The following is a 12383-nucleotide window of genomic DNA, read 5'->3' on the forward strand; positions in this document are numbered from 1 at the left end:
CCAGGTCACGATCTCACGGTCCGTGAGTTCGAGCCCCGCGTCAGGCTCTGAGCCCCGCGTCAGGCGCTGGGCTGATGGCTCGGAGCCTGGAGCCTGTTTCCGATTCTGTGTCTCCCTCTCTCTCTCTGCCCCTCCCCCGTTCATGCTCTGTCTCTCTCTGTCCCAAAAATAAATAAAAAACGTTGGAAAAAAAAAAAAAAAAAAAAAAAGAAATAGGCTCAGATGAACTCTTACCATATTTACATTCCAGTGTACAAAACACGGCACAAAACGGTGGCTCCCAGATCTTGGAACTTCAGAGACCAGTAACATTTCCCCAGAAGAGTCAGAAAGAGACAGTTTTCCACTTCCCTTTGCTGAGGAAGTACATTAATTACATACATGGGTGCTCTCATACATGTATATCCACACTTATTCTACATAATATTCCTTTAAGAGGAAAGACATTTTATCACCTAAAATTTAAAAGCATAGTCTTAAACTTTGAAAAATTCTGTTAAATGCAATCAACTTGGCCTTGCCAACGACCCACTCCATTTTGTGAATTTTCTTATTTCACTATGCCTTTGTGAATAACCAACCGTACCATGTGGGCTGAGAATCCCTGGTATGCAGCCCAGTGTTTTATCCAACTACAACTCAGGAAGGGAGAGGGATGTGCTACAAAAATCAGGTCTCTTCAGCCTAGTCTTTCAGAGGATGGAGAGCCAATCTCCTAAGCCAGCCATTCTTGAGCAGTTGGCTGGTTGCACGTTCCATACTGTCCTTAATCATTTATCAGAAAATCGTATCAAATGTGCAAATGCTAACCTCACATAGATAGTGAATTAGTGTTCCAAGGTGGTCATTGTTTGTGACCTTGAAGTTCTCACACCTGTTCCTGTAGACAGAACTAGGAGTGAATGTTCACAGACCAGACCCCCCAGTAAAAGCTTTAGAGTATGGTTCACTGCAGAATCAATGAAGTGATGAAGGAGTACTGCCAGAGGAAACAGGTGTTGTTACTCACTAAAGAGCTCAAATAGGTACTCCCTGCTTCTCAACAAGAGAGGCTCAGAACTTGCAGCGCTGTGGTCCGCTGCTTCTTCTGTGGGCTCTCATCTCCGCCCCAGGCTGGCGGCCTCACAAGTGTGGCTTAGCAGGGATTCACCTCTATCTCTGTGAGGGAGTAGAAATCCAGGGGCATTTGTGTTGAGGGACAGAGGCCACAGCCATCTGTTAGCTTTATGTCATTTTACACAATGACTAGAAATGGCCACATTTTCTTCAGGGCACAACATTCAGAGGGATTCCTGATCCCATCATCCAGCTAAATTCTCTTGGTACAAGTGTAGGGCAAGTGGGGACTCCATACATACTGCAAGGCTTAGATGGCAACGTCACTGAAGGTGGGAGGGGATGGTCACACACACCCTTCCTCTTCAATCCCAGGCAGGTCAGAACAGGCCCACATTCTTCCTGTCGCACTCTCACCAGAGACTAGAAATAAAGACTTTGAACTGTGTTTTGGGCTTCTCCTCAGGCACTTGAGTGTTATTCTGGGATGAAAGCAATGTGGCCATATCCTTTTATCTGACTCCTTCTCTGCAAATTGATAAAGAGAAAATAGATGAACTCATCTGATTATTCCAGTTCCACAGAAATTACCCACAAATTAAAGAGAAACTTTTAGGTAGAAATCTTGAGGATTGTGTTGCAGAATAATGTATAACACCTCTATGTATTAAATAAGAGAAAGCTGATCTTTTTTTCTGAAGGTTTTGGTCCTTCCAGGGGAGAGTAGTCTTACACAACTGATAATAGAGACTGTGATAAAATTTAATGCATCGAGGTGTGCCTGGGTGACTCAATCAGTTAAACATCCAACTCTTCATTTCAACTCAGATCATGATCTCATGGTTTGTGGGATGGAGCCCTGTGTCAGGCTCCATTCCAACAGTACAGAGTCTTTGTGGGATCCCATCTCTGCCCCTCCCCTACTCACCTTTGTGTGCTGTCTCTCTTTCTCAAAATAAATAAATAAATTTTTAAAAATTTAATGCATCCATTGTGCTCCTTTTAAATTATTTGACTTCACTCACTGACTGCTACTTGTGTTAAAATGACACCTCTGTTTTGAGGGTGAAACTGCCAAGTTCTGTAACCTGACAAAGAGGCCTGGTACAAAATAACCCCATAGGGTTAATAAGTGACCCCTCAGTCCAGACAAAACCCTGGAAATGGAGAACATACCAGCACAGCGAAATCCAAGTTGGTAACCTGGGACTCTGCAACAAGGTAGCCAGAGTCCTTCTCTATACACACATTTAGATGTGAGCCCTAAGTCCCTTTTCCAAGATGATTTTTTTTTCAATCTGTAGAAAAACTAGGAGAATACCACCACCTGACTCTTCTGTCCTGGACCAATTTTCCTAATTCTCCACGCGTTGATTTGTTTGTACAGATTACTCCAGTGGGGTTTTTAGTCTTGGTAACAAAAGATAGAGGACCCAGATTAAGCAACTTGCCTAAACCTGAGGAGCAGAGTCACTTTTATTATGGCCCATTGATACATCTTGGCTTGAAAGGGGCAAACTCGACATTTCCCTTCCTTTCCTCTTCTGGTAATTCCAGACCACTCCCTCTCCTGTCCTCTATCTTCCAGCTGTACTGGTGAATACCTCATCTGCATAGTTAAGAAATGACATGCTACTGTCTTGTTTGCCTATCTTGGTTTAACTTTCTTCCCAGATTCTTTCAGAGAAGGAACCACTTAAGTGCTGTGTCAGCGGTAAATATTAATTTTATTTTGTACGTTATGCTGTAAACTCCAGGTAAAATGGAAAAGGTAACATTTTTCTCAGCACTTCTCTTACCTTTTGCCCTTTCAGGCACACATGTCAGGCTTCCAGGTTTTTTCTACTCTTCCCTCTAATACAACTTGCTTTCCAGAAAAATGAATAAATTGTTGACTCTTAAGTACAAGAGTGGCAAAATCAGCCCCTTTCCAAAGATGTTTTCTTCAACAGAGAGCCAAAATCTCATTTTCTTTAATGTTTATTTATTTTTGAGAGAGAGAGAGCATGAGCAGGGGAGGAGCAGAGAGAGGAGACACAGAATCCAAAGCAGGCTCCAGGCTCTGAGCTGTCAGCACAGAGCCCGATCGGGGCTCGAACTCACAAACTGTGAGATCATGACCTGAGCTGAAGATGGACGCTTAACCGACTGAGGCACCCAGGCACCCCACACATATATATTAATATGTGCATTATATAAATGCCTGTCTTATACTAGTTATTATCAAAAAGTGTGAGAGTTATTTGCCCTCTGACTCTAAGTCACTAAATTCTTATTTATTTATTTATTTATTTATTTATTTATTTATTTATTTTAATATATGAAATTTATTGTCAAATTGGTTTCCATACAACACCCAGTGCTCATCCCAAAAGGTGCCCTCCTCAATACCCATCACCCACCCTCCCCTCCCTCCCACCCCCCAGCAACCCTCAGTTTGTTCTCAGTTTTTAACAGTCTCTCATGCTTTGGCTCTCTCCCACTCTAACCTCTTTTTTTTTTTTTTTTTTCCTTCCCCTCCCCCATGGGTTTCTGTTAAGTTTCTCAGGATCCACATAAGAGTGAAACCATATGGTATCTGTCTTTCTCTGTATGGCTTATTTCACTTAGCATCACATTCTCCAGTTCCATCCATGTTGCTACAAAAGGCCATATTTCATTCTTTCTCATAGCCATGTAGTATTCCATTGTGTATATAAACCACAATTTCTTTATCCATTCATCAGTTGATGGACATTTAGGCTCTTTCCATAATTTGGCTATTGTTGCGAGTGCTGCTATAAACATTGGGGTACAAGTGCCCCTATGCATCAGTACTCCTGTATCCCTTGGGTAAATTCCTTGCAGTGCTATTGCTGGGTCATAGGGTAGGTCTATTTTTAATTTTCTGAGGAACCTCCACACTGTTTTCCAGAGTGGCTGCACCAATTTGCATTCCCACCAACAGTGCAAGAGGGTTCCCGTTTCTCCACATCCTCTCCAGCGTCTATATAGTCTCCTGATTTGTTCATTTTGGCCACTCTGACTGGCGTGAGGTGATATCTGAGTGTGGTTTTGATTTGTATTTCCCTGATAAGGAGCGACGTTGAACATCTTTTCATGTGCCTGTTGGCCATCCGGATGTCTTCTTTAGAGAAGTGTCTATTCATGTTTTCTGCCCATTTCTTCACTGGGTTATTTGTTTTTCGGGTGTGGAGTTTGGTGAGCTCTTTATAGATTTTGGATACTAGCCCTTTGTCCGATATGTCATTTGCAAAGATCTTTTCCCATTCCGTTGGTTGCCTTTTAGTTTTGTTGGTTGTTTCCTTTGCTGTGCAGAAGCTTTTTATCTTCATAAGGTCCCAGTAATTCACTTTTGCTTTTAATTCCCTTGCCTTTGGGGATGTGTCGAGTAAGAGATTGCTACGGCTGAGGTCAGAGAGGTCTTTTCCTGCTTTCTCCTCTATGGTTTTGATGGTTTCCTGTCTCACATTCAGGTCCTTTATCCATTTTGAGTTTATTTTTGTGAATGGTGTGAGAAAGTGGTCCAGTTTCAACCTTCTGCATGTTGCTGTCCAGTTCTCCCAGCACCATTTGTTAAAGAGACTGTCTTTTTTCCATTGGATGTTCTTTCCTGCTTTGTCAAAGATTAGTTGGCCATATGTTTGTGGGTCTAGTTCTGGGGTTTCTATTCTATTCCATTGGTCTATGTGTCTGTTTTTGTGCCAATACCATGCTGTCTTGATGATGACAGCTTTGTAGTAGAGGCTAAAGTCTGGGATTGTGATGCCTCCTGCTTTGGTCTTCTTCTTCAAAATTACTTTGGCTATTCGGGGCCTTTTGTGGTTCCATATGAATTTTAGGATTGCTTGTTCTAGTTTCGAGAAGAATGCTGGTGCAATTTTGATTGGGATTGCATTGAATGTGTAGATAGCTTTGGGTAGTATTGACATTTTGACAATATTTATTCTTCCAATCCATGAGCAGGGAATGTCTTTCCATTTCTTTAAATCTTCTTCAATTACCTTCATAAGCTTTCTATAGTTTTCAGCATACAGATCTTTTACATCTTTGGTTAGATTTATTCCTAGGTATTTTATGCTTCTTGGTGCAATTGTGAATGGGATCAGTTTCTTCATTTGTCTTCTGTTGCTTCATTGTTAGTGTATAAGAATGCAACTGATTTCTGTACATTGATTTTGTATCCTACAACTTTGCTGAATTCATGTATCAGTTCTAGCAGACTTCTGGTGGAGTCTATCGGATTTTCCATGTATAATATCATGTCATCTGCAAAAAGCGAAAGCTTTACTTCATCTTTGCCAATTTTGATGCCTTTGATTTCCTTTTGTTGTCTGATTGCTGATGCTAGAACTTCCAGCACTATGTTAAACAACAGTGGTGAGAGTGGGGATCCCTGTCGTGTTCCTGATCTCAGGAAAAAAGCTCTCGGTTTTTCCCCGTTGAGGATGATGTTAGCTGTGGGATTTTCATAAATGGCTTTTATGATCTTTAAGTATGTTCCTTTTATCCCGACTTTCTCAAGGGTTTTTATTAAGAAAGGGTGCTGGATTTTGTCAAAGGCCTTTTCTGCATCGATTGACAGGATCGTATGGTTCTTCTCTTTTTTTTTGTTAATGTGATGTATCACGTTGATTGATTTGCAAATGTTGAAACAGCCCTGCATCCCAGGAATGAATCCCACTTGATCATGGTGAATAATTCTTTTTATATGCCGTTGAATTCGATTTGCTAGTATCTTATTGAGAATTTTTGCATCCATATTCATCAGGGATATTGGCCTGTAGTTCTCTTTTTTTACTGGGTCTCTGTCTGGTTTAGGAATCAAAGTAATACTGGCTTCATAGAATGAGTCTGGAAGTTTTCCTTCCCTTTCTATTTCTTGGAATAGCTTGAGAAGGATAGGTATTATCTCTGCTTTAAACGTCTGGTAGAACTCCCCTGGGAAGCCATCTGGTCCTGGACTCTTATTTGTTGGGAGATTTTTGATAACCAATTCAATTTCTTCGCTGGTTATGGGTCTGTTCAAACTTTCTATTTCCTCCTGATTGAGTTTTGGAAGAGTGTGGGTGTTTAGGAATTTGTCCATTTCTTCCAGGTTGTCCAATTTGTTGGCATATAATTTTTCATAGTATTCCCTGATAATTGTTTGTATCTCTGAGGGATTGGTTGTAATAATTCCATTTTCATTCATGATTTTATCTATTTGGGTCATCTCCCTTTTCTTTTTGAAAAGCCTGGCTAGAGGTTTGTCAATTTTGTTTATTTTTTCAAAAAATCAACTCTTGGTTTCGTTGATCTGCTCTACAGTTTTTTTAGTTCTATATTGTTTATTTCTGCTCTGATCTTTACTATTTCTCTTCTTCTGCTGGGTTTAGGCTGCCTTTGCTGTTCTGCTTCTATTTCCTTTAGGTGTGCTGTTAGATTTTGTATTTGGGATTTTTCTTGTTTCTTGAGATAGGCCTGGATTGCAATGTATTTTCCTCTCAGGAATGCCTCGCTGCGTCCCAAAGCGTTTGGATTGGTGTATTTTCATTTTCATTTGTTTCCATATATTTTTTAATTTCTTCTCTAATTGCCTGGTTGACCCACTCATTCGTTAGTAGGGTGTTCTTTAACCTCCATGCTTTTGGAGGTTTTCCAGACTTTTTCCTGTGGTTGATTTCAAGCTTCATAGCATTGTGGTCTGAAAGTATGCATGGTATAATTTCAATTCTTGTAAACTTATGAAGGGCTGTTTTGTGACCCAGTATATGATCTATCTTGGAGAATGTTCCACGTGCACTCGAGAAGAAAGTATATTCTGTTGCTTTGGGATGCAGAGTTCTAAATATATCTGTCAAGTCCATCTGATCCAATGTATCATTCAGGGCCCTTGTTTCTTTATTGACCGTGTGTCTAGATGATCTATCCATTTCTGTAAGTGGAGTGTTAAAGTTCCCTGTAATTACCACATTCTTATCAATAAGGTTGCTTATGTTTATGAGTAATTGTTTTATATATTTGGGGGCTCCGGTATTCGGCGCATAGACATTTATAATTGTTAGCTCTTCCTGATGGATAGACCCTGTAATTATTATATAATGCCCTTCTTCATCCCTTGTTACAGCCTTTAATTTAAAGTCTAGTTTGTCTGATATAAGTATGGCTACTCCAGCTTTCTTTTGGCTTCCAGGAGCATGATAAATAGTTCTCCATCCCCTCACTCTCAATCTAAAGGTGTCCTCAGATCTAAAATGAGTCTCTTGTAGACAGCAAATAGATGGGTCTTGTTTTTTTATCCATTCTGATACCCTATGTCTTTTGGTTGGCACATTTAATCCATTTACATTCAGTGTTATTATAGAAAGATACGGGTTTAGAGTCATTGTGATGTCTGTATGTTTTATGCTTATAGTGATGTCTCTGGTACTTTGTCTCACAGGATCCCCCTTAGGATCTCTTGTAGGGCTGGTTTAGTAGTGACAAATTCCTTCAGTTTTTGTTTGTTTGGGAAGACCTTTATCTCTCCTTCTATTCTAAATGACAGACTTGCTGGATAAAGGATTCTCGGCTGCATATTTGTTCTGTTTAGCACACTGAAGATATCGTGCCAATCCTTTCTGGCCTGCCAAGTTTCAAAAGAGAGATCAGTCACGAGTCTTATAGGTCTCCCTTTATATGTGAGGGCACGTTTATCCCTTGCTGCTTTCAGAATTTTCTCTTTATCCTTGTATTTTGCCGCTTTCACTATGATACGTTGTGCAGAAGATCGATTCAAGTTGCGTCTGAAGGGAGTTCTCTGTGCCTCTTGGATTTCAATGCCTTTTTCCTTCCCCAGTTCAGGGAAGTTCTCAGCTATAATTTCTTCAAGTACCCCTTCAGCACCTTTCCCTCTCTCTTCCTCCTCTGGGATACCAATTATGTGTATATTATTTCTTTTTAGTGTATCACTTAGTTCTCTAATTTTCCCCTCATACTCCTGGATTTTTTTATCTCTCTTTCTCTCAGCTTCCTCTTTTTCCATAACTTTATCTTCTAGTTCACCTATTCTCTCCTCTGCCTCTTCAATCCGAGCTGTCGTCGTTTCCATTTTGTTTTGCATTTCGTTTAAAGCGCTTTTCAGCTCCTCGTGACCGTTCCTTAGTCCCTTGGTCTCTGTAGCAAGAGATTCTCAGCTGTCCTCTATACTGTTTTCAAGCCCAGTGATTAATTTTATGACTATTATTCTAAATTCACTTTCTGTTATATTATTTAAATCCTTTTTGATCAGTTCATTAGCTGTTGTTATTTCCTGGAGATTCTTCTGAGGGGAATTCTTCCATTTGGTCATTTTGGATAGTCCCTGGAGTGGTGAGGACCTGCAGGGCACTTCCCCTGTGCTGTGGTGTATAACTGGAGTTGGTGGGCGGGGCCGCAGTCCGACCTGATGTCTGCCCCCAGCCCACTGCTGGGGCCACAGTCAGACTGGTGTGTGCCTTCTCTTCCCCTCTCCTAGGGGCGGGATTCACTGTGGGGTGCCGTGGCCCATCTGGGCTACTTGCACACTGCCAGGCTTGTGGTGCTGGGGATCTGGCGTATTAGCTGGGGTGGGTAGGCAAGGTGCACGGGGGCAGGAGGGGCAGGCTTAGCTCGCTTCTCCTTAGGTGATCCACTTCAGGAGGGACCCTGTGGCAGCGGGAGGGAGTCAGATCCGCTGCCGGAGGTTTGGCTCCGCAGGAGCACAGAGTTGGGTGTTTGCGCGAAGCAAGCAAGTTCCCTGGCAGGAACTGGTTCCCTTTGGGATTTTGGCTGGGGGGATGGGCGGGGGAGATGGCGCTGGTGAGCGCCTTTGTTCCCCACCAAACTGAGCTCTGTCGTCCGGGGGCTCAGCAGCTCTCCCTCCCTTTGTCCTCCAGCCTTCCCGCTTTCTCAGCAGAGCTGTTAACTTATGACCTCCCAGAGGCTAAGTCGCACTTGCTGTCGGAACACACTCCGTCCAGCCCCTCCGCTCTTGCCAGCCAGACTCAGGGGCTCTGCTTGGCCGGCGAGCCGCCCCTCCGCCCCGGGTCCCTCCCGCCAGTCCGTGGAGCGCGCACCGCCTCGCCGCCCTTCCTACCCTCTTCCGTGGGCCTCTCGTCTGCGCTTGGCTCAGGAGACTCCGTTCTGCTAATCCTCTGGCGGTTTTCTGGGTTATTTAGGCAGGTGTAGGTGGAACCTAAGTGATCAGCAGGACGCGCGGTGAGCCCAGCGTCCTCCTACGCCGCCATCTTCCCTCTCCTCTAAATTCTTTTGATTCTTCTTATATAACTTCACTAACATCCAGCCCTGCTTTTCTATTCCCACCACTTTCCACATACGGTGGACTTTCATTTCAATTCTGAACTTCTGCAATAGTCACAAGACTACATAACTGTAGTCTCACTTGTTCTTCTGGGTTTTTAGGGTTTCAGAAGCACAGCATGCCCCTATTTAAACTCATTTTTTATTTCTCAAACATTTGCCGGACAAAATCCTACTGTTCCTTAGCCTGGCCCTCTACCATCTACCCCATTTTCACCTTGTCAAGGTTTTCTCGTGCAGCTCTCAGACTTGCCTGCAGGCCTTCTACTCCTTTCCCACCTCTGTGGCTGTGCTCACACCTCTCAGCCTGAAATGGCCTCCTTGTTCATTCTCATCTAAGAATCACACCATCTTTGAAGGTGTGGCTTAGCCCCCCACCCCATCCTCCATAGTTAAGTCCTGTCCTCCATCAATCCGCAGACCCTCCAACGTCCATAATGTGTCCACTGACTTCTCAGGACCTCACCTTCCTGGGAAGCCCTACATTGTATTATTTTTAACCCTTCATCGGCCATGTTGTCAGTGTCCTCATATTTTCAGTTATTATTTCCATTTTTATCTTACCTGATCAAAGAGATTGTAAGCCCACTAAAAGGTGGAATCTCAGGGTTTTTCTCACCATCCACAGCACCTACAACAGAGGTCCTTGATAAACATGTTTTAATTGATGGACTTCTTCTATCATACACATGATGCTAAGATCACTGTGGCCTAAACTTAAAGAAATAGTATTTGGTTTATTTTTGATATTTGACTGTCCATCAAGTTTCATTTTCTAAATGAAAAGAAATTAATACTTATCATTCTTAAATTACATGGGAGCAATTAATTTTAACTTTCTAGCTAACTGTACTACTGTGGATAATAATAACCTTGTCTCATTTAACTTGCTTTACCACTCTCTGCAGAAGGCTTTAATGATAAAAAAAAAAAAAAAGTTTAGGTCATTGAAACAATAAATGTTCTGAAGTGTTCAGGGTGGAATAGGTGGCCTTGCTTGTATGATAGAGTTTCTTCTCACTAGAGGGATTGAACCACAGGGTTACATACATACTTAGAAAAGCTAAGTGTAAAAGGAACTCAAGCATGGACGATGGTTGAACTTTGTGGATTTGCAATTCCAACCTTGAAATCCTATGATTGCAAATCCTACTTGCCGGCTAAGCAAGTCCTGAACAACCAAGAGCTACCTTTTCCTTCCCTTGCACCTTACCTCTGAACTATGTCGTGAAATTTATTCAGATCACAGTGGTTCATTACAGTCACAATAATAAAACTTAGAGTGGATGATAAATTATAAGACAACTAGCTCTTTAGTCTAGCATTCTATATATTATCTTCTGGATTTTTAAAAGATTATTGTATATATTATAATTCTTAGTATCTTGGTCTAGATTTGTTCATACTTTACACAAAATGAAGGATTACTCTTTAAAATCTTAAAGTGTTAAGAATATGAATACCCCCAAAAAACGATAAAGTGAACCCTCATAGGAGGGACTGGATTGAAATCACAGTGGAGATACAGCCCACATTTTATATATCTCTGATTGAAATAGAAGGGTCACCACTAAGGTTAGTAACAAGTTAAGGATGTCTGCTCACACCAGTTCTATTCAACATTGCATTGGAAGTTCTAGCTAAGGCAATTAAGCATGAAAAAGAATTTAAAATATCCAGACTGAAAAAGAAGAAGTAAAACCATTCACAGATGACATGATCTTGTATATAAAAACTCCTAAGAAATACACATACATAAATACTAGAGCAAATAAATGAGTTCAGCAAGCTTATAGGATACAAGGTCAATATACAAAACTCAATTGCCTTCTTATACATTAGCAATGAACAATCTGAAAATAAAATTTAAAAAACCATTTCTTTTCCTTTTTTTAAGTTTTATTCATTTAAGTAATCGCTACAACCCTTCGTGGGACTCAAATTCACGACCCCAAGATCGAATCACATGTTCTGACTGAGCCAGCCACGTGTCCCTAAGAAAACTATTTCATTTAAAATAACTGCAAAATGGGGGCTCCCGGGTGGCTCAGTCAGTTAAGGGTCTGACTTTGGCTTAGGTCATGATCTCAGAGTTCATGGGTTCAAGCCCTGTGTCAGGCTTTGTGCTGACAGCTCAGAACCTGGACCCTGCTTCAGATTCTGTCTCCCTCTCTCTGCCCCTCCCCTGCTCACGCTCTCTCTCAAAAGTAAACATTAGGGGGAAAAAAAAGGCATTCTTCTATCATAAATAAATAAATAAATAAATAAATAAATAAATAAAACACTTAGGAAAACACAGGTGCAGAGGTTCCTGGTGGCTCAGTTAGTTAAATATCTGACTTCGGCTCGGGTTATGATCTCATAGGTTGGTGACTTCGAGGCCCACATTGGCGAGCTCTGCACTGACAGTGACTGGGATTCCTCTCTCTCTCTCTCCCCCCCATCTCTCTCGAGCTTCCATTCTCTCTCTCTCAAAATAAATAAATAAGCTTAAAAAAAAAAAAGAAAAACATTGGTGCAAATCTTTGTGACATGGGATTAGACAATAGTTTTTTTTATATTTAACTATGGAAGCACAAGTAATGAAAGGAAAAAGGGCACCTGGGTGGCTCAGTTAGGTGTCCGACTTCGGCTCTGGTCATGATCTCATGAGTTCAAGCCCCACATTGAGCTCTGTGCTGACAGCTCAGAGCCTGGAACCTGCTTTAGATTCTCTGTCTTCCTCTTTCTCTGCTCCTCCCTTGCTCATGCTCTGTCTCTGTCTCTCTTTCAAAAATAAATAAACATTAAAAAAATTTTTTAACAGAAAGGAAAAAGAGATAAATTTGAATTTCAAAATAAAAAACATTTATACTTTTAAAACGCTGTCCAGAAAATAGAGACAAAGCATAGAATAAGAAAAAAATAGTTGCAAATCATGTATGTGGTAAGACTCTAGAATTCAGACTATATAAAGAACTCTTACGATTCAACAGCAAAAAGACAAAAACTCAATTAAAAATTGGCAAAGAATTTGAATATACATT

The 12383-nt window shown here is 41.3% G+C and overlaps 1 long non-coding RNA gene across 1 annotated transcript; it reads right to left on the reverse strand.

Moving 5' to 3' along the window:
• Positions 1–206: 206 nt before the first annotated feature.
• Positions 207–12115, reverse strand: LOC132693281 (uncharacterized). The gene is made up of 3 exons (XR_013554909.2): positions 11959–12115; positions 9922–9988; positions 207–1584 (listed from the first exon to the last, which is right to left on the reverse strand). It is a non-coding gene; the product is annotated as an uncharacterized LOC132693281 (long non-coding RNA).
• Positions 12116–12383: the final 268 nt, after the last annotated feature.

The sequence above is a fragment of the Panthera onca genome, chromosome B1, assembly GCF_046562875.1.
Source record: "Panthera onca isolate mPanOnc1 chromosome B1, mPanOnc1 haplotype 2, whole genome shotgun sequence".
Classification (NCBI taxonomy): domain Eukaryota; kingdom Metazoa; phylum Chordata; class Mammalia; order Carnivora; family Felidae; genus Panthera; species Panthera onca.